General features: G+C 39.8%; 1 protein-coding gene across 1 annotated transcript in view; it reads right to left on the bottom strand.

Moving 5' to 3' along the window:
- The window catches only part of SDC2 (syndecan 2), an 81,911-nt gene that overhangs the window by 53,044 nt on the left and 6,569 nt on the right, over positions 1-22,298 (bottom strand). The gene's annotated exons all lie outside the window — the stretch shown is intronic.

The raw sequence follows: 22,298 nt of genomic DNA, 5'->3' as shown, positions 1-22,298 counted from the left end.
ATAAAAACTCGTGCAATTCAATTGAAAACGAGGCAACGCTGCCCCCGCGCGTTAATCATTGGTGCTTGAGAATTTTTAGGGGAGTGAAGGGGAGGGTTTAACGCGGTCATGTATTATAAAAAATAAAAATAAGATTGGCATACATTACACAACTTTGCTATTTGATCATATCTACATATAGTACTTTCTTTTAGCATATTTTTTTATTTCACTATAGAATCATCTATACCGTGTCAAAACACATTAGTACATACATATTAGTGCAACATACATAAATTAGTGTTTTTTTTCTTCATTTTTCTTTTAAATGAAATCAACTTTTTCATGTTATGCATTAATGATAAAACATAGTTTATCTTTTTTTTCATTACTACATGATTTCAAACAGTTTTCTTATTTTTAGCACACCCCAAAGAGGTGCGAGATAAAACAGCATATCGGCCTGTTTAACGCACCGCGTTAAAAAACAATTGAATAGCTTTTAACGCGCCGGGCTCTCGCCCACCCTATATTTTCAATAGACCTTCTACTGGAGCGCGAGAGGACCGTTTGATGAAAAAAACCGCTGCATTAAAAATGGAATTTAATCGAAGGTAAACTTAACTCACTTGAAAATGATTAAAAAAAAAACAACACGTTAAAATAAATTAATGTGGTGTTAAAAAAAACAAACAAAAAAACAAAAAAACAACTTGTGGTCAATTGCGTTCGCCCCTTCATTTAAATGCCTGCTGATATATTACAGACAGGTGTCTTTCTTTGATTAAATTTACTATTTAAATTATTACTGATATTAAGGGTAATGTGCTACTCTTTTGAATGTTAGAGAGACGCCCATGCGGACCCTGAAGTGCATTAGCTTATCTTCATCATCATCATCACCATTTATTTATATAGCGCCACTAATTCCGCAGCGCTGTACAGAGAACTCACTCACATCAGTCCCTGCCCCATTGGAGCTTACAGTCTAAATTTTCCCAACACACACACACACACATAGAGAGAGAGAGAGAGAGACTAGGGTCAATTTGATAGCAGCCAATTAACCTACCAGTATGTTTTTGGAGTGTCAGAGGAAACCGGAGAACCTGGAGGAAACCCACGCAAACACAGGGAGAACATACAAACTCCACACAGATAAGGCCATGGTCGGGAATTGAACTCATGACCCCAGTGCTGTGAGGCAGAAGTGTTAACCACTGAGCCACCGTGCGGCTTTAGTGATAAATACAGTATAGATGCAGTTTTATTCCATTTGAAATCTGTGTGCAGGTCCATTGTCCCCCTGCAAGAGCCTTGTACAGCAGTTTGCTCTCGATATCCTGTGCTAAATGCACTCTGAGCTTGGCTCAGGCGAACAATGACAAGTGACAAAGCTACCTAATGTGATATCCTGTACAACTCAATCTGCTGTATAACTACAAAACCCACCATTGTGACGTTATCACATCTAAGCTGTCTGCCCTCCAGTCTAGATGTAGTGCACTTGCCCACTAATGTGAATATCTTTCTATACAAAATTACCCAAAAACCTGATCAGACTCCTAACCCCCGCAGTTTACTTCCAGAAGGTGGACAGTGGTTTCTAGATTAATAAGGTATGTAGCAGATCAGGCTTCTCCTACCAAGCACCTCAATTCTGGAACAACCTACCTGAGCCATTTAAAACGGCCATCACGATCTTTAAAACCATTCTGTCGCTGTTCTAGAAGCAGGTTTGTAATTGTAACACTTAAAGCCTTCTATCTGTAACCAGGTCACAATATTAGACAATATATATAGGACAGACTTGAAAACGACTCAACTCCTAAAATAGATTTCCTCCTTTGATCTTTTTTTCCTCCACACCCCCAGTACATTAGAAAGAGTCGCTGTTGACATTATTTCAACAGCATCAGAACTTCAAATGTTATAAACCCACATCTCCCAGCAGCTGTGATTTCAGAATCACACTGGGGGGTGTGGACAGCACTTCAGAAGCTCTGAGCCACCCCCAGTGCCTAACCTAAAAACACCTTTTCAATGCCACACAGCATTGAGGGGGCAAACATTGCCCAACAGTCTCTGAATCGGGTCACAAGTCTTTAATGCAGGACAGCGGAATAGTCCCCTAAGTTCTGGACAGTTAGCGGGTGGGAGAGGAGACAAACACAGAGGAGGCAGCATTACCACGCAACTGCTGCTCCAAACTGCAGGCGGAAATGGGTATGGTGTGACTGCAACCAACAGGTTCCACCCTGTATCTATATACAGTCATGGTCAATAGTTTTGAGAATGACACAAGTATTGGTTTTCACAAAGTTTGCTGCTTCATTGTTTTTAGACCTTTTTGTTAGATGTTGCTATGGTACACTGAAGAAAACGTACAAGCATTTCATAAGTGTCAAAGGCTTTTATTGACAATTACATTAAGTTTATGCAAAGAGTCAATATTTGCAGCGTTGACCCTTCTGTTTGAAGACCTCTGCAATTCGCCCTGGCATGCTGTCAATCAACTTCTGTGCCACATACTGACTGATGGCCGCCCATTCTTGCCTAATCACTGCTTGGAGTTTGTCAGAATTTGTGGGTTTTTGTTTGCCCACCCCCTTTTGAGGATTGACCACAAGTTCTCAATGGGATTAAGGGGAGTTTCCCAGCCATGGACCCAAAATGTCAATGTTTTGATCCCTGGGCCACTTCGTTATCACTTTTGACTTATGGAAAGGTGCTCCATCATGCTGGAAAAGGCATTGTTCATCACCAAACTGTTCTTGGATGGTTGGGGGACAAGTTGCTCTTGGAGGATGTTTTGGTACCATTCTTTATTCATGGCTGTGTTCTGGAGCAAAATTGTGACTGAGCCCACTCCAACCAGTGCAGAGCTTGTCCAGGATTAGCAGCAGGCAGGTGTGAGGGCACCTGCACGCACAGTGAGGCAAAAACTTTTGGAGTTTGGCCTGATGTCAAGAAGGCCAGCAAATAAGCCACTTGTCAATAAAAGCCTTTGACACTCATGAAGTGCTTTTAATTTTACTTCAGTATACCATAGCAACATCTGACAAAAAAAGTCTAAAAACACTGAATCAGCAAAATTTGTGAAAACCATATCTTGTGTCATTCTCAAAACTTTTGGCCGTAACCGTACATGTACACATTGCTTTTAGGCTTTGTTTTTCTTTATAAAATAACCCCAAAAAAACAAAAACACACCAAGCAAGAAATAAATCCACAATTTTAATCTGGTAAATGGTCTTACACCTTTTTACCACTTTGCAATCAGATAACATATAATATGCTATTGTAAGCAGTACAGACAGACTTTGAAATGTTCATCATCTACCACCACGAAACATAAAAGTCACAACCATAAAAAAAAAAAAAAAAAAAAGGACATCTGTATTTTGCTTAATCATACAGGGGCAAACGCAGGATTTGTAGAGGGGGGTTTCCACACCACGCCGCCAGTGGGCGTGACAAGCATACATGGGGGCGTGGTTATAATTTTAGACAGTGCTTGGCTGCTCTCCAACCCTTCCTATCCCCATAATATATATGGGCAATGCTGCGTGCACTACTGTTAGGTGCATGAAGCTCTCCCTTTTCAAGCAGAGCTCTGTGAAGTGGGGGCAAGGTCCAGCCACCTCAATTATACAGTGCCCCAGGTTTGGAGGGGGTTTCCAGGCACTCGGAAACCCCCTCTCGGTTTGCCTATGTCATATCCATATCACTCTAACAAAATGACAGAACGGTGTCCGGAAACCTGTACGAAACCCTCTTGGAACATTGTGCTTCATACATTTAGTACTAAATTCACACATGTATTTTTAATTTTGGACAGGCAAGGGTTATATTCTACAAGACCATCTTACTGAACACCTAAAATAGGATTTAAAAAGTTGCAGTAACCGATTGAAAACAAAAAGTAAATTAATCTACAAAAGGAGGATTCCATGAAATGAAGAAAATATTGAGCACTCAACCCCCAAATATTATTTTCAGGCACCTGTGCTGTCGATATCAAACTCTCCCTTCGTCCCCCAAGCACTCACAAGGACACAGATGGAACGCAGCTTATCCAATCACCAGTGACAAGCAAATAGACTGCAGCGTCCCACTGCTGTACACCATACATATACTAAATTGAAGACAGAACCAAGTACTTTAATAAATAAATGACAGCACCTGCTGCCAGAAGTCTCTAGTAACCGATCTCCTTCTAGCATCCCAATAAAATGCACCCGGGGGAGTTACATCAGCCGATACACAATCCACAATATAAGCCAAAACTTTAATGATACAAATATTTTGACTGTTTTCTTAGCAAAGGGCACATCAATCGCTTTAACATCAACAAATTATTCTCATATGCACAACGAGCCACAGAACACTGTTAGAAGGAAAACCGGAGAATCCAAAAAGATATTTTGTTAAATCAGTGGGTAAAGTTTTAATAAATGCCCCTTTGTAACAGTGCAGAAACGGTGCTGTTACCCGTAGCAACCAGACATTTGCTTTTATTTCCTAAACTGTACTAGAATAGTGTGAGCTGTCCCCCAGGGTGGTTATGCGATAACCACAAGCGCTTCACTAATAAGCTTTCAAGGACAGAGTCAGCTGGGTCTGTCAATCTGATTGCAGGTCGAATCATCCAGCCCAGTTACTTTCTATGAATAGAATTCTAAGGGTTGTTTAAGAAGCTTCAATGAAAAAAGAAGCATGTGATAAGTATTATTCCATGACATGGGTGAATTCCACATTAATTGCTTTTGGAGAAAGAGCCACCAGTCTCTATCACAAGTTTAACCCTCCTTTGAAGCCAGCAGGGATTGTCAGAGATGCAGTGGGGGGAAATCAAAAATAAATAAAATAATATTTATTATTATTTATTATTATTATTATTATTATTATTATTAATAATAAAGACAGATCTTTAGTTGTTTACAGGAATCCATCCAAAAGAAGCTATACAGAGCCAGAATTAAAAGCCCCAAAGTTTAGACATTCATGTAATTTTCACTGTGCACCTCTGCTCAAGCAGTGACCTCCGAAGCTCTGACATGTAGTTCTTTAACAAAGGATTGACTTACAAACCATTACTTGAGGATGAATTATTAGATTTATTAATTGGTTTTCCTTCATCGAGCCTTATAAAACAACATCCAAAAAATATTTACAGTCTATGGGGGTATTCAATTGTTAGAGAGATCGCTGAAATACTCGCGCTCCAGAAATATTACCGTTAATGCGGTAATTGCTCACTGAAGGAAGCTGCGAGCTGAAATCCAGCGAGTAAATTACCGTATTAACGGTATTTATGCGCAATATTACTGTATTAACGGTAATATTTTTAGAGCGCGAGTATTTTACCGATCTCACTCACAATTGAATACCCCCCTATGAATTTACTAAAATTGCTGAAACCAAATTTTTCCCTGAATTACGGCAACCAAAGTGCAAATTAGACAAAGAAGCAGATATCTGCTTGGTCGCTATGGTTATTTACGAACATTGGGCACTTACGTTGCAAATCCAGACTATAAATTTACAGAAGGACAAAAGACGCCACAATCTGACCCACAAAGATTTTCAACTGGCCCAATAAAACTGTAAACTGTTACAATAAGTGTTGCAAAATATAGTATAATGCAGTTTACTTGCCACCCGGCTCCTGGTGTCCTATTATAATAGAATGAACCATTGTTTCTCCTATTAGAACAGGCACTATGTGAGCACTACAGCCAGCCGTGTGTGTTAGACCACTGACCAACAGTGTGACCAGTCCTGGCAGGTGGGGGCAATAACCTACAACATTTTTTAATATTACTGCAAAGTATTACAACTGTCCCCACCCAGCTACTTCTTAATGCCACCGGGCAGGCAAAAGTTTTTTGGGGAGAACACTATTATACAAGTTATGTGTGTGTAATAATACATATCTATATCTATACACACACACATCTCATTACAGCATGACATATGTCAATCCGCAGAACAGGCTCCAAAGCATTTTACAAAAAAACACTGAATGTGCTTTGTAGGCAGAACGGTTTTTGTATTTTTTTAATAAAAATTTCTGCAACTGATTCCTCTTATTTATTGATCCTTGGTGGGCCGAGCAGATTGGCCTCCTTGTCTAGTGGCACCAGTGCTATATTTGTTGGGTGAAAAAATGTTTTAACAGAAACTGTATCTTATAGTCTGACAGATATCAATCACTGAGCTCTGGAAGAGTGTTAGAACTTTGGATCATTTGTTTGCAAAAGTAACACAAAAGGATTAACATTCGACTTGTTTGAGAAAGGAAGTCCTACAATTCCACCCTCCTGTGCAGGAAAGATGCCTTTCAGCATCCTTTACAGTCATGTGCTGTACATCGGAGATCATTAGCTGGGTGCAATATAAAGCTGAAGTGTATAAATAGGCAATAAGACCGCAGACAAGAGGACGTGTACGTCTGTGGCAGTGATGCATTAAGCAATATGTTTCCACAAAGGAGTCAGCAGCTCATCACACCTAGAACAGGTGAGTCGTGTTCATTTATATGTCTGACACATTGTCGACTCATAAATCAGAACAACTTCATCTCAAGCCAGGGAAACCCATTCCAGACAATACACTGGATTTATATAAAATTTTCTCTAATCCAGTGCTGCATTGTGCTATACTGTATATCTTACCTCACCTGCGAGTCTGTAATGGTTTCCATTTTCCTCTAAAGAAAAAGCCAACCAGTTTGTAGGGACACAGAGCAAAACCAAACCACTGTGGTTCAAAGAACGAACAACGGAACTTACGGAATGGACAGCTACGGAGCATTGCACGCAAAGCGCTACATGTATAACCATATGCATTTACACCTGTGCTCTGGTGAGTCCCATTCAATTCCACAATATCACAATAATTTTTTTGTAGATTTGTGTGTCAATGTGCATCTCAAACACACATGTATCCCTCATAAGATGGGGCTAATTCTAAAAGTTGCCTAAAATCTACACAGTTGCTAAACAGTGAGATTTCGGTCAGATTTGGTTATACAGAGGTGTAGAAAAAAAAAGTAAAAAAAAAATTCCATAAATTCTCAAAACGAAGGCTAGGTACACACTGCAAAAACTTTCAACCAATCTGTTATCACTAACGATTTTACAAACGACTGACGTTCCAATCAGTCTGCTGAGATTCATGTGTGCACAGGCCCGGCGCTCCCATTAGGCAAGGTTAGGCAATTGCCTAGGGCGCCGGGCTCTGCAGGGCACCTCGAAATTAAAAAAAAATTACTATGGTCATTTAAAATGGAAATCCACGGGGAGGAGAGGAGGGAAGGGGCTATGAATCTTACCTGCATGAAGCTGCTCCTCTCTGCTCTGTCTCCTCCCCTCCGCTCACTGACAGTGACAGGCCGTGATGATGTCATCACCACGGCCCGACAGTGTCTGTGAGTGGAGGGGAGAAGACAGAGCAGAGAGGAGCAGCTTCATGCAGGTAAGTTAAAGAAAGACATGGGGAGGGATGGGGAGGGGAGGGAAGCGCAGCGCCAATTTTGACAGGGGGGGGGGGCGATTTTTAAAGGGGGGGGTGCCGATTTTCACACTGTGCCTAGGGCACCAAGGACCCTAGCACCGGCGCTGTGTGTACACTCTACACCCGATTTACCTTCATCTGGTCTAAGAGCAGTATATTCGGTCATTCCTTTCACACTAACAAAACAAACAAAGAAAAAAAAAAAACTTTGATTTTTCCACAATATCATAAATTTCATCCGCTTCTGTGACTCAAACAAAATATCGGTCTCGTTACGAATGGACAAATTAATCCACCTACAGCACTCTCTACATTTAACAACACAAACACGGTGACAGTCATCTGAGTGCATACACACTGCAGGATCGGAACGAGATTTTATTTTTTTTAAACAAAATGAGCAATAAAATGAAACGACAGTACTTTGGAACGACGGTCATTCATCGTGCAAGTATACACACTAATGCGATATCTAGCCTAACGGTCGTTTATCAGATGTTTGGCCCAGTACTTGGCTGAAAAACCTGGACTGTGTACCTTGCCTTATTTTGAAAACTGACTGCGCTCAGTTCTGATCAACATCTGATCGATCCCAATCGGAATAGACTTTTTTTGGGGGCAAACACACACTGCAGATTGTGGAAAATTTAGCTTAAAATGATCGTTTTAAACTTCAAAATCACAGCATGCATGATAGTTATAACAAAAAAAACAAAACATTGTATTTCAATAAAATAGCAAGTTATTTCACTTGTATCCCTCATAAACAGAGCCAGTGTTTTATAATATATTGTATATTATTACATTTCCGAAAGTTTGTGCAATACAAATAAAAAGGGACTGAAATACGAGAATGGGTTTGAGAATGGGACAATATCATTTGTTTTCAGATTAAATTTCCTTTTCATGCCAACGCCTGTTTCTGTGGAAGTCAAACAGCATTTTTTTACACTAAGGTCATTTAAATGAAGTATTGTAGAAAATGCCAAAAATTACAGGAAAGACACACAAGGAATACTTCAACACAAAACACATTGTTTTCATTGGAATACGAGGCTACAGCGGATATCAATACAGAGATAAAAAAAAAAAAAAAATCAGCTGGCGGGTAGAATAATTCATAGACATCTCAAACATGACCTGGTTTGAAAAGAAATATCAACACAAGTTAAGAGAATATTTTGTTGAGGAAACTACAGATGTTAAAAACCACATGGGGAAAGCTCTGTTCATAACTGAAGTAACCCCCCCCCCCCCCAATAATGTATAAGTCAGTAAGTACTTATTTTACCATTATTTCAGATGAACCCTAAACAGGATAAGTGGGAATAGGATTCTAGAACTCTTTCACCTTATCAGAGACCTATAAAGGAAGTATGAGGTGGATTGTAAGGCTTCAGCAAACTACAAGTCACATAAAATCCTGTTTTTTCCAACTCAAAATTATGTTAGCCCTAATTTAAATGTAAAAATATTTCTACCAGAGATGCTGCTGTATTCAAATTCAAACAAGCGGATCAGTCTTTTGTACCAGAGCTTAGATAAAGCAAACAAGACTGTCAACGTTACAAAAATGATTGCTCCTAAAGCACTGTTCTGCCCGCAACGGAGTGTTGAACTGCGAGTTCCAGCATGTTATTATCACTCTTCATAATAGCACTCCTAACACACAAATACAACAGATATCTATTCCAAATATGGAAGCTTGTACATGTCTGTAAACGCACTGGAAGGGGGAAGTATTATGTATTCTTAATGGATCTATTGTGCTTTGTATTTTTTCTGCATGCTAGCGACAACAAAGTGTACGATGCCTGGCTTTTATACTAGGAACGCAACAAATACTGGATTCAATTCCGGATTAAGGTCAGCACTTAGGGTTTTTACGAAGAAACGGGTTTGGCTGAATTCAGAAGAGCCCAACTTAACCTGAACATTCAGGTCTCCAATATTTCATCAATTAGATATTTTCTTTTATATAAAAACACAGAGACCTTCAGACACGACATCTGATCAGCAGCATCAAATCAGGACACCATGTGTGTTCTCTAGAAAGACTGAAAAACCATTCTGGGTAACAATCAGTTTTTGCATCCTCAATGCCTGAGAGTGTTATAAGGGTCATCCAGGTTTTGGAACTGCTCAGCACAAATCTATACAGTATATTGAACACATACACTTTAGTCTCAGATATAGTCCTTTGTTTGCCAAGGTGTACGTATGTGTAACATTAAAAAAAAATATATATATAAAAAAATATATATTATATATATATATATATATATATATATATATATATATATATATATATATATATATACATACCTCTGAAATCCAAGGTGAGTAGTCTCTGTTATTGGAAATTATAAAGGTTACCTGTTCATTGCAAAATGGATCTGGAATTGTACATGTATAGAAGGTGCATTTCCCATAGGTATTTTTAATTAGAGCAGTAAATAGCCTGCTTTCTACCATCTTTTCTTTCTTTTTTTTGCAGTATGTGCCCTTATGCGTGAGGTCACCTTGTCAAGAAAGATCAAGTTGTACCCATACCCATCTAAGTGTGCACTAACATCAGGTTTATCACTGAATATATACCAATATTGCGTTTAGTATATACATGCTTCCTATTGTGCGTAGCATGTTTTTTTTTGTTTTGTTTTTACAGCCGTTAGTGAGCTCTTGAATTTTGAAATGTAGTAATAAGATTTTTTTATTTTTTTACTGTACTAAATAAAAATAAAAAAATAACAAAAAACAAAAAGACAGAATAGCTAAAAATACACACACAGATGTCTACAATCTATTTTTTGTTGCTATAATCCTAACCGAACCCAACACTCTTGCAGCTATAGGTTGTCATCAGGGCATGCTTTTTTTTTGTTTTTAAAACAAAGTTGACACATACGTGGTCTTACATCTTTAAATAGCAGAGTTATTTTTAGAAAATGAAATGTACTGTAAGCACGTGAAAGTGCCCTGAGTGAGAGGCATGTACAGGACACCAGGAATAAGGGCAACGTATCTTATCTTACACCAAATGTTTATCTGTATTCTCAGCTACAACTATGAAAACATTTTATCTTGCGCGGCTAAATTAACATATCCAAGAGGGAAATATATTTTTTATGCAACTCAGCTTGAGATAAGACGGAAAGCAGGAAAATGCTTAACTCCCTCCAGTCACAATGTGACAGGCTGCCTAACCTTGAGCTGAAGCAGCAGGTGGAGGATTCTGCTCATTGATGCACTATAATCCCCGAATAGATACCCTCTCACCCACAATGTTTCCGACAGAAACTCCCTCACCAAAGTGCTGTTTAAATGGGATACCTCTGTTCCCATATTATGGGATCTTATAGCCCTAAAGGATTTTGATCAATGTGTCCCCTACCACTAGCCAAGGGGGCATAGGGGGTGGGGGGCAACTGGCAGACCAATGTCCCGCTCACACACTTCCTTTGCAGCCATTTAAAAGTGGTAAACACAATTGATTTCCTGGTTCTGTGTAAAGCGGTTTCACATAGCACACCCAGTCCTGATGTCAGATTAGTGCAATCATGACTCCTCCCCCCCCAGGGGCAAACGCAGGATTTGTAGAGGGGGGTTTCCACGTCGCCAACGGGCGTGACCAGCATGCATAAGGGTGTGGCTATAATTTTAGACAGTGCTTGGCTGCTCTCCAACTCCTCCTATCCCTATAATATACATGGGCAATGCTGCCTGCACTACTGTTAGGTGCACGCAGCTCTCCCTTTACAAGCAGAGCCGTGTGAAGTGGGGGCAGGGTCCAGCCACCTCAATTATACTGTGTCCAATGCCTGGAGGGGGGTTTCCAGGCACTAGGTTTGCCTATGCCCCCTGCTACATGATGACGGGCCATAATGATTTGAATCATCACGACCCACACCACTTGTCCAATAGACCAACACTGAAAAATGGTAGTCCATAAATATAATCTAAACTTTAAAGTAGATTATAGTAATAGCTTGTGCTCTGTGATCCACACAGACATGATCACTAAACTAGCCCCCCCCCCTCCCCCAAATAAAAATAAATAAAAAAAGTTCTCAAACATGCTAGATAATATATCCTGGACTAGTATTTAATAGAGATTTAAACTTTAATGTACAGATTTTAGGATTAGAAAAATTCAAAGTGAAATCTACAAACTATTTTTAATATTATAAACAGTATAGCTGGTCTATCATTTTAACCCACAGAAGTAACTGTTCAACGCAAGAAAAGAAAAAAAGTCAATGAATTCAGGATTTGGATGGCTGAAACTAAACTCTTGCTAAAAACCCTACAATTTGTCCAACTTTATCTATATCCTGTAAACCGTGAATCCCCAGTTTATAACACTTTGATATTACTGGCATTTTTAAAAAATAAAAGCTGCAGAAAGCAGAAACACTCATCAGGTAATGTTTAGCCCGTAGACACACAACAGAAACCCTACACAACTACAAGACTTGGTCTCTCCCTCTGCCTGTTGCTTCCAGTGACTTTACCTAAGGAAAATGTAAATGAGCTGTTGCTGGAGGCAGTCCTGTGGGCTGAATATATAACATGTATATTTCAGGGAAAGGTGTGGGGGTGCTTAACAAACTGAATATAGCTCCATGAAGATTTAACACCCCGAGAGCACTTCATTGTGCGCACACAGAGAAAAAAAAAAAAAGAAAATATATTTACACTCAATCAACGCTTAAGAATAAGTATATTTGTTGTGAAAAATGACAATAGACAAGAACACATGCAAGAGACAAAAACAGGCTGCAGGGAACAGATGTCTGGTTTTGTTAGGTTCGTTTACATGGTTAGAAGCAGAAAGGTAAACAGGCCATTGTTGGTGTCTTACTTTAGCACTAAACAAGAGCTCAAACAAGATTGTGCAGCCTTTGTGCATCCTGCATGAAGCATGGCAGGTCCAGCTGTAATCCACTGACCAAAGCTCCCAACAATGAGAACACTATTACAAACGGTCCCTAGTTTCCAGGGACAGCCCCAGGTTTCAAAAGATTTGTCCCTGGAAGCGTATTTTGCAACACTGACACACACACAAATGTTGTTCTCAAATTGGTAAGACAGGACAATGGGGATTGCATGTAGGATACATGTAAAATCATCAGTAAAGTGTCACAGCAAACATGAGGTATTAGTTCATATTTTAATCAAAGCATTTAAGCCTGCATCCCATAGTCAAGGGCACCTCATTGTATGCAGGACTGTACAGCGCTGCGGAATTAGTGGCGCTATATAAATAGCTGATGAAGTGAGGCTCTAGTTTGCAAAATGTTGCATTAAGGTGCAAAGCTTGCATTAAATTATAGCAACCAGAAACTTGGTTTTCTTGTGTAACATGCACTTGACAAATAAGGGCCAATTGATTGCAGTGGCCGATGGCAAGTAGTGCGCCCAAATGCAATTTGGGCTAACAATCAAACAAAAAGTATAAAATGTCTTCCATATCTCACTGAATCCTTATTATAAATCGGTTGCAGCTCCGTTTCTTCAGCGCTGTCCTATACAGCAGCCGCGGCGCTGTCTAAGAAGCGTCCGCCACGGACGCTTCTTTGACAGCGCCGCGGCTGCTGTATAGGACAGTGCAGCTATAGTGGCCACTTAGTTAGCGCAGGGGGGGGGGGTTTCTGGAGACTCAGGAAGCCCCCCCTGCGTACGCCACTGCCTTCTCTACACCCAGTACAACAACTGCAGCTGTATGTATAACACAAAAGTATAAAAGAGTTACAAATCTAAAAATAAAAATGTATAAATGACAGTCCAATACTAAAGATTAAGTTGTTGCAGCACAATGTTTAAATGTAGACCTTAAACCTTCAGCATTAGAAACTAATTGCAATACAATAGCCTGGGTGTATACTCTATCCATTGTCAACCAACAAGCCCAATTAAAATCAACAGATAAATCTATCCACATAAAAATTAAATAAATAAATAGTGTTGTGTTCAACTCTATGTTAAACAAAATGACCAGCGGACATTCTTTGGCCACAACAGAAGATACAGAAAAGCTTCAAGTTGTGTTAAATCACTAGTCTATAGAGGGTTGACGCAGCACTATTTAAAGTGGTTTTAAACTAAAAATGACACTAAGATGTGCGCACTAGAATTGTCTATTCTTTACAAGCCGGACACAGTAATCAACAATTCCTAGAATAAAAAGAGAGGATGACCTTGCCCTTAACAGATATAATGAGCCAGCTTGCTGTGGGCAATCTTTGGAAAACAAAACCGATAGCATGCTAAAAAGGACTTGCAGGATCACAGACAATTCTTCTGGGTAATTAAAGGAAAGTATACTATTACATAAACAGTTCTAGATAAAAATATGAGAACTTTTCCATTTGCAAAAAAAAATTAAACATGTCTTTAGATATTTGTAACCAAGTACACATTTCAAGTTCTGGTAAATCTATATAGTGCAGCTGTCAAAAGAACACAAACTACATTTTCTAAACCATAGGTAGAAGATTTTGTAATATATTATCTTTTCCTTGAAGGCTACTTCCAGTTTTTATTTTTATTTTTTAATACGTACAGGAGGGGGGGGGGGGTGCAAAATAGAGAGGGTAGGAGCATGGAAAATGATGTCACACACCATGTGTCAGCATACTTAAAAATAAAGCTAATCTATATCTATGTGCCTAGACTTATACTGGCCATGCACACACTGCCATATCAGGCATTTGGCATACATTCACCGTGTGTTGCTACAAAACGACAAGATCAAATCGATCATCCAAATGTTGGTAAATTTAGTCTGCAGATGAACGCTATTTGCCAATATGTGTGGCTAACCTCAGACCAGAGAAAAAGGCCTAGGTTGTTTAAATTACATATTTATATATATATAGCCCGAGATTATTGCCATGCAACTGGTACCATATATAATATGGGATATACCGAGCTTATTGCCATGCAACTGGTACCATATATAATATGGGATATACCGAGCTTATTGCCATGCAACTGGTACCATATATAATATGGGATATACCGAGCTTATTGCCATGCAACTGGTACCATATATAATATGGGATATACCGAGCTTATTGCCATGCTGCTGGTACCATATATAATATGGGATATACCGAGCTTATTGCCATGCAACTGGTACCATATATAATATGGGATATACCAAGCTTATTGCCATGCTGCTGGTACCATATATAATATGGGATATACCGAGCTTATTGCCATGCAACTGGTACCATATATAATATGGGATATACCGAGCTTATTGCCATGCTGCTGGTACCATATATAATATGGGATATACCGAGCTTATTGCCATGCAACTGGTACCATATATGATATGGGATATACTGAGCACGGGCTTGTTTTTTCTTTGGCTTTGTCTTAATAAGGCCTAGATTATCTGTTATACCAAAAGATTATTTATTTTATTAAAAGCCCGTGTTTGGTGCTCGTGTCCCAAGTGCAAATAAATACCAAAAAAAAAAAAAAGTGTAAAACAAAAAAGTGCCCAATCGTGCGGCAAGCTTCAGGTCCCCTTCAAAAGACAAAGGGCCCCTCTATCTCCGACCTTCAAGATCAAAAGATCCCTTAGGAGACAAAGGAGGAGGAGGGGGGCGGTTGTCCCTTTCCCATGGGATCTGCCGATGCCTCACCTAGGGATCGGAATCTTGCCCCCAGAGTTTTCAGGCGAGTGGGAGCCTCATGGCTCGACCAACCCCCAAGAGCATCGGGGGATGCAGAGCCCATAAAGGCCTAAAAAATAACTTGATCCAAGTGAAAATAGGCACAAAAATGAAATTGCAGGTGACAAAACAGGATGTGAAAAAAAATTAATTTGGCCGAGTGATTACGGTCCCAGGTAAAACAAGCAATTTGAAAAATTCTCCCGACCAGCCATTAGGCCCTGGGAAAAGGAGGCGCTGTGCAGCGAAGAGAGGTGGGAAAATGTGCAATGTGCCTAATGTGTCACATGGGGTTCTCTGCTCCCTCAGGGATTTTCTGGCACCTTTGGGGAGCCACTCTGGGGGCACATAGATCCAGGGCTCTCTCTACTACCTCGGCTCCAGGCCAGGAGACGGCTTATCACCTACAGGGGGAGACTTTAGCGCATCTGACCTTAGCGGGAAAAAAAAGGCAGAGATACATATACATAGCCAGCTCTCCCACTTCAATGGCAGGTATTCCTGGGATAGGGAAATGTGGCCCCAGGATTAACTGTCTGAACATCCAGATGCCATCTGTGTGTGTCTAAATTATATATAGAACTAAGTGCTCCGCGCTCATACAAAGCTGCGGGGTTGGCCTGTGCGCAGCCTGCTTTACTGAGAAATGTTAATAGGATAGTATTAGTTTAGCCTTTAGAATTCGGAGACAAAAATAAAATTATTGATCAAAATTCAAAATGTATAATTATTTTCAGTCATGAAGCTATGTAACTAGTGAAAGGCAACAGAAAACGATACACTTTATTATTTTTCATATATCTGGTGCCCGGCTTTAGACGCGTCTAGATTGTAGATTCAGTCCGACAGCAAACTCAGAAGAACTGAATCTAATTTGTACATTACTGTACAAGTATGACCAGGAGACCACAATGCCATCCGCATCATAATTGGTCATTCTTCACCAATCCTGCTTTCCGGATAACACCCTTACTAAAGAATGTTCTGGTCCAGATGATCAGATACACTAATAAACGGCTAACGAGGAAGAAACAAAATCAGACTTAAAAAAACCTATATGCTTGTGAGTTTAGGATTTTTAAAAAACATAAACCTCAACAAATAGATACAGGTTCATGTCTGCCTGTAGCCAGGGATTAGCTTTGTAAATCAAACATATGAGTAAGCAGTCTAAATACAATTAATCCTTTATAAACAGACTTGGAGCAATTAAAAAAAAAAAAAAAAAAAAAAGGGAGGTTACATAAATATTTTATAAAAGATATTTTTAAAAAAATAAATCATTAAAACAATGTTTATTTACTTGGCTTACATCAAATCTATGTCTATATAGGTTATAGCTTCTCTATAGTATTAATGGGTGCTTATTTACACTATGTATTTCATAGTGTTACATACCCGTTTCCACTGAAAGGTGAACTGCAACACTAGTCCTCATAGTAATAAATAAATCACTATAAGAAAGGCAGTAACAAGGCAATATTCATGTAAAAGTACTGTATAGCTGCCAACATTTTAAAATATTACCTACAAACACTTTGCTGCAGAGCTAGTGCATCTATGCAGGTAATGAGCAATGCTGCATCAGCAGATCATGGAGCACTACAAGTCCCATTATTTCAAGTCCCGGGAAACTAGGGCAACTATGGTATTGTAACATTTGTCATAACAAAGCACCTGAACACCAGTTTAACATGCTTTCAAGCAGATTTAGGGGTATATTTACTAAACTGCGGGTTTGAAAAAGTGGAGATGTTGCCAATAGCAACCAGATTCTAGCTGTCATTTTGTAGAATGCACTAAATAAATGACAGCTAGAATCTGATTGGTTGCTATAGGCAACATCTCCACTTTTTCAAACCCGCAGTTTAGTAAATCTAGCCCTTAGTCTTGAACTTAAGCCATGACGGACTGACTGCAACTAGAAACCTCCGCCTCTCCCAGTAACATAGGCTAGAGTTTCACTGTAGCTTATTATACTGAGTGTCCGGCCAGAGTCTTCAGCCTCCAGGAGCAGTCATGTCACACCCAGGAGCACACCGATTGGTGGATGGTGCTTGCCATCCGCCAACCAGAGTGGTGGGAGGTCTATACTGACTGGTGAATGGCTGGAACTATCCACCTATCAGTATTTAGAGCCAATCGGGTGCTTGGCACAACCAAGTTCTTGATTCTTTTTGCAAAAGGGGCCTCAATACTTTCTGAAATTCTGACGTCCAATTAGGTTGGTTTAGACCCAAGTGACCATAAGTCACTGCATGTACTGTAACTAAATGAACATCAATCCCAATTAAACGTGTAATGAGTCAATGTTGATCAGGACTGAAGAAAAATACGGCCTGTTGAGGACCCCAATCGATCCGTGCGATTGGTCACTCGATCAAAATGATTGTGCTCCGTAGGTACCACATGCATAGCCAGACTGGATGTAGATCCCTTCTGTATGGGCAGGCAGCTTAATCTGACAAGCAGAATGCCAAGATACAAGTAAAGGAGCGCCGGATAAGTGTTCCCACTTCCCCAGAGGTGCCGGGTATTGCGAGGAGCACAGATTACAAAGTTTAAATCTTTGGAGCAATTACAGTGCAGCAGGAAACCAGCATATACTCTGCCAGAGAATAGACACAGGGTACCCAGGGCAGTTCTCCCATCCTTAAGGCCACCTAGTACAAACTGGCATTAAAATTCCATGATTAAGATGCGTTTCTAACGTAAATTAAGCAGATGTAAATGGGTTTAAAACTAAAAAGCATTGTGTTCACATTTACTGCAGACTGAACACACATTGTAGTTCATATGCATCAAAACACCAGTGTGTAGTAGCCTTATGTGGTCTGTGCGCAGAAATGGCCACTCCTTGTGCGCAGTCAGAGGTCACATCACCACGTCTACCGTAGTCAGAAAGCAGTTTCTCTTCAATGCCACCTACGTACATAATTCACAGATGACCCTGTATATATCACAGCAGTTCATGAAATGTCCATTTCAGTAGAGTATACCGTAAATACCTCTTCCTAGACCATTACTCTATTCAGCATTAACAGTGCCCACAAAGAGCGGCTTTCTGAATAACAATGTGATAATGACTCGGAAGCCGCAAGGAGTTTTACCAGGGGCACCGCCAGCAAAAAATTATACATTTTATCAAACATCTACAAGAACTCAGACATGAAGAATTACAAAACCACTGCATTAATGGGACACTAGAACATGCCGCTGTGAGACAAAGCACAGAATATATCAGCCGGCATTGGTGATAAATTGAAAGCCTTGAGCAACATATTAACTTCATAACGACTACTCAAAGAAAATGCATCTCAATGAAAACACCAGAAAACATGAGCATGTGCTACAAATCAAGATATAGTCAAACTTGAAAGACCATACCATACATACTCAACGCGGGATATATTCATTAGCGATGGGACAGACATTTAAACAATGAGTTCAGTTTTCAAATTCTAACTAGCTGCATATAGACGTACAATGCTACTCTACGAAAGGAAACGGGAAGGTTATGGAATTAGCAAAGTTTTGAGGCACAAAGATAAAGCCAGTATGGTACTAGCAGAACAGGACGGTTCAGTATAAAAGAGACCACACTACCGATAAGACATCTTCCCATCCAATGACGCTACATTTACCCCTAGAATAGTCACACGTGGTACCAGACTGACGCACACTGTGCACCGCATCCCAAGCAAGAGCTTTATAGAGCTCTGTAGAGAAGTGTGGACACAGGAGAGACATCAGGGATTTCTCAATGGATAGGCAAAGCTCACGCGCCTGCAAGGCAGATCGGTCTCAGATCTCCATCCTCACGTCAGCACTGATCACTCCAGTGCATGCTGCTAAAAGATAGTTTATGCAATCACTCTAATGAACTAAAGACTTAATATTTGGTAGCACAGCCTTTGGTCAAAATAAATGCAATCAAACGCTTCCTATAGCCAAGGATGAGACTCCTACACTTCGCTACTGCCAATTTGGCCCACTCTAGTGTTGCAAACTGCTCCAGTCTTTCCAGTTTTGAAGGGCGTCTTAACCCAACTGCTGTTTCCAGATCTCTCCACAGGTGTCTTATGGGATTTAGATCTGGACACATCAGAATCTTATCTTGAACTATTCCCGGGTGCTTTTTGAAATGTGTTGGAAGTAACCGACCATGGCTTTTGATGCAGCTTTCTGACACTGGATTTAACATTACACTACAAAACCGCCCAGTAACATACAGATTTCATGACACCATGCACACGTTCAAAGAACTCCAAGCTAGATGCAGCCCAGCATCCCTAAAACATCACTGAACCTCCTCCATGTTTGACTGAAGGGAAGGTGTTCTTTTCATTTTGGTTTCTGTGAACATAAGGATGATCACCTGATTGAAATCTGATTTCAAAACTACTTCTTTAAAGAAGGTGCCAATAATTTTGTCCAACCTAATAACAGACGTGTATGAAATAAACTAGGACAGTGGTCCCCAAACTGTGCACTGCGGCTCCCTAGGCAATCTCACAGGGGTGCCGTGGGCAGGGCCGGTGGTAAACAAGGCGGAGGACTACTTGGTAATTATTTTAGCTTAGGGTGCTTTGAAAAAAAAAAAAATTATGGAGACCCAAAGGGTTCCTAGAGCTGAGAAAGTTTGGGATCTACTGAGCTATAAGCTTAATACATTTTTCTGCATTTTGTGTTTTACTCCACTGCAAACCAAAGGAATACATATGTAGACACCAAAATATTATTTTTTTTATTTTCAACAATTTTCTGTAAGAAACAATACATTACTACAACAAAAAAAACATGCAAGAGCAGCAAAATTTTCGGCCACAACATGAAAAACAAACGTGGTCTGGTCATGAAAATAAAATAATCCCGGTCATGAAGGTGCTAAAAGAAAAATCAAAAGCAAATCTAGTACCACATATGAAAGACTACAAACAGAAGCCCTTACTAACAATTTCTTGTGCAAAGATTATCCACCACCAACACTAAGGGCTAGATTTACTAAGCTGCGGGTTTGAAAAAGTGAGGATGTTGCCTATAGCAACCAATCAGATTCTAGCTTTCATTTATTTAGTACCTTCTATAAAATGATAGCTAGAATCTGATTGGTTGCTATAGGCAACATCCCCACTTTTTCAAACCCGCAGCTTAGTATATCTAGCCCTAAATGTGCAAGAGCGACATTTTGCCTCTATGAACCCAAGAGTGGATCTTTTGTGTTTAAGATTTTTATTTACAAAAAAAAGGTTTTTTTTGTTTGAAATTTGCAAATGAATATAGGGGGAAAAAAAAAAAAAAAAAAAAAAAAGTTTAATTTGCCCACTAACCTGACACGTGGTGCCTGTACATCCATAGAAAGGCTACAGACAAGTAATCATTTATTACTTTTTATCTATGGTCAGATAGCAGAGAGGCCATCTGTTCCACATACTATTCAGGCATTGCAAAGACAGGAAGTAAGATAAGCAACGATTTCTGCACCACACATAAAATGCTATAAATGGCTTGGCCTGGGTACAAGTCTATTTTTATATTGTGTTGGTCCAGGAATCAAATGAAACGGTGTAATCCAGCAAAATCACTGCAGTTGGTCACTATCATAGTCTTTTAAAAAAATGAAATGCTTTGAGATGTTATAGCTGCTAAATGGTTCAAAGTGCAAAAGGGCAGCACAGTGGCCAGCACTTCTGCCTTACAGCACTGGGGTCATGAGTTTGATTCCAGACCATGTGTGGAGTTTGTATGTTCTCCCTGTGCTTGTGTGGGTTTCCTCCGGGTGCTCCGGTTTCCTCCCACACTCCAAAAACATACTGGTAGGTTAATTGGCTGCTATAAAAAAACTGTCTGTGTGCCTATATTAGGGAATTTATACTAAGCTCCAATGGGGCAGGGACTGATGTAAATGCGTTCTCTGAAGAGCGCTGCAGAATTAGTGGCGCTATATAAATAAATGATGATGATGAAGGTTCAGCGTGCTGTAGACCTAGTTTACGAGATGCACACCACAAAATGCCTTGGCAAAGCTTACACCACCTACGGTCCACTTAAGCTATTGTGTATGGACAACAAAATTGCGCTTTTACATGCGTTTGTGATAGAACAGGAAGTCTATCTTCCTCTAGTCAGACGATTGTTAAATAGAGACTGAACGCTTTTGTAAACGCATATCTTCAGCATATGAACGTTAGTAAAGACACACATGGAATGCACAGCATCTGAAAGGTGCTTTTACTAGTGATTTTTCAAGGCAATCGAGTAGGAGGCCTTAATATTGGGCACTGAAAAAAAGCCGACTGCATCTGTTGTCTGAGAATTATTGCAACAAAAGTATTAAAAAGTAAATTAAAAAGATACAAATCAACAGGATTAGGACAGGCAATAACCACTTGCCAACATCGGTCATCTCTTTAGAAGATAATATACATTATCCAATCAAACATAAAAAGATTGAAAAAGTCTAAAGTGATTGAAAGTCTATAAACAGCAAATCCTTGCTTACCTCCCCAATAATTGTGTTTACATGCAATAAAGCTTTAATTAGAAACATTCTGGCTTTTGGTAGAAACAAACATTAACTTGCTGCCAAAACTCAAATAGAACTGTAGATTCAAGAATAAAACATTTACAGATGCAGTTTGCCTACAGTCCCCTCTCACCCCACTTAATAAGTCAGGGTACATGAAGCCAGTATCTTGCCTAGGGCCCCAGGACCCGATCTGGTTATATGGTGGGCTTTGCAGTCTTACAGTGTGGAGTTTGTATGTTCTGCCTGTGTCTGCATCGGCTTCCTTCCACAATCCCGCAAAAAAATAAATACAAATAGGCAAATATGAGCATGAGTATGTGGAAGAGAATTTAGACTGTAAGCTCCACTGAGACAGGGACTCCATTTGAATTGAGGACTGGTCAGAAAGGAAGTACCAACAATAAAAGCAAAAAATCAAAACACAAGCACCCCTTTCCCCAAATTACAACGAAGCCACCCCTCTTTTGTTGCCCATGAATTGGGACAGTCCGACCAAAAATGGAACTGTTGGGAAGAATTCTGTAGTCAACATCATCCAGCTAATGTTAGCTTTATTCTGCCATATTTGTATAACTGTTCTT

This window comes from Mixophyes fleayi, chromosome 5, assembly GCF_038048845.1.
Source record: "Mixophyes fleayi isolate aMixFle1 chromosome 5, aMixFle1.hap1, whole genome shotgun sequence".
NCBI lineage: Eukaryota > Metazoa > Chordata > Amphibia > Anura > Limnodynastidae > Mixophyes > Mixophyes fleayi.
Note: the sequence above shows the minus strand (reverse complement) of the source record. Positions and strands in the feature narration are given on the sequence as shown.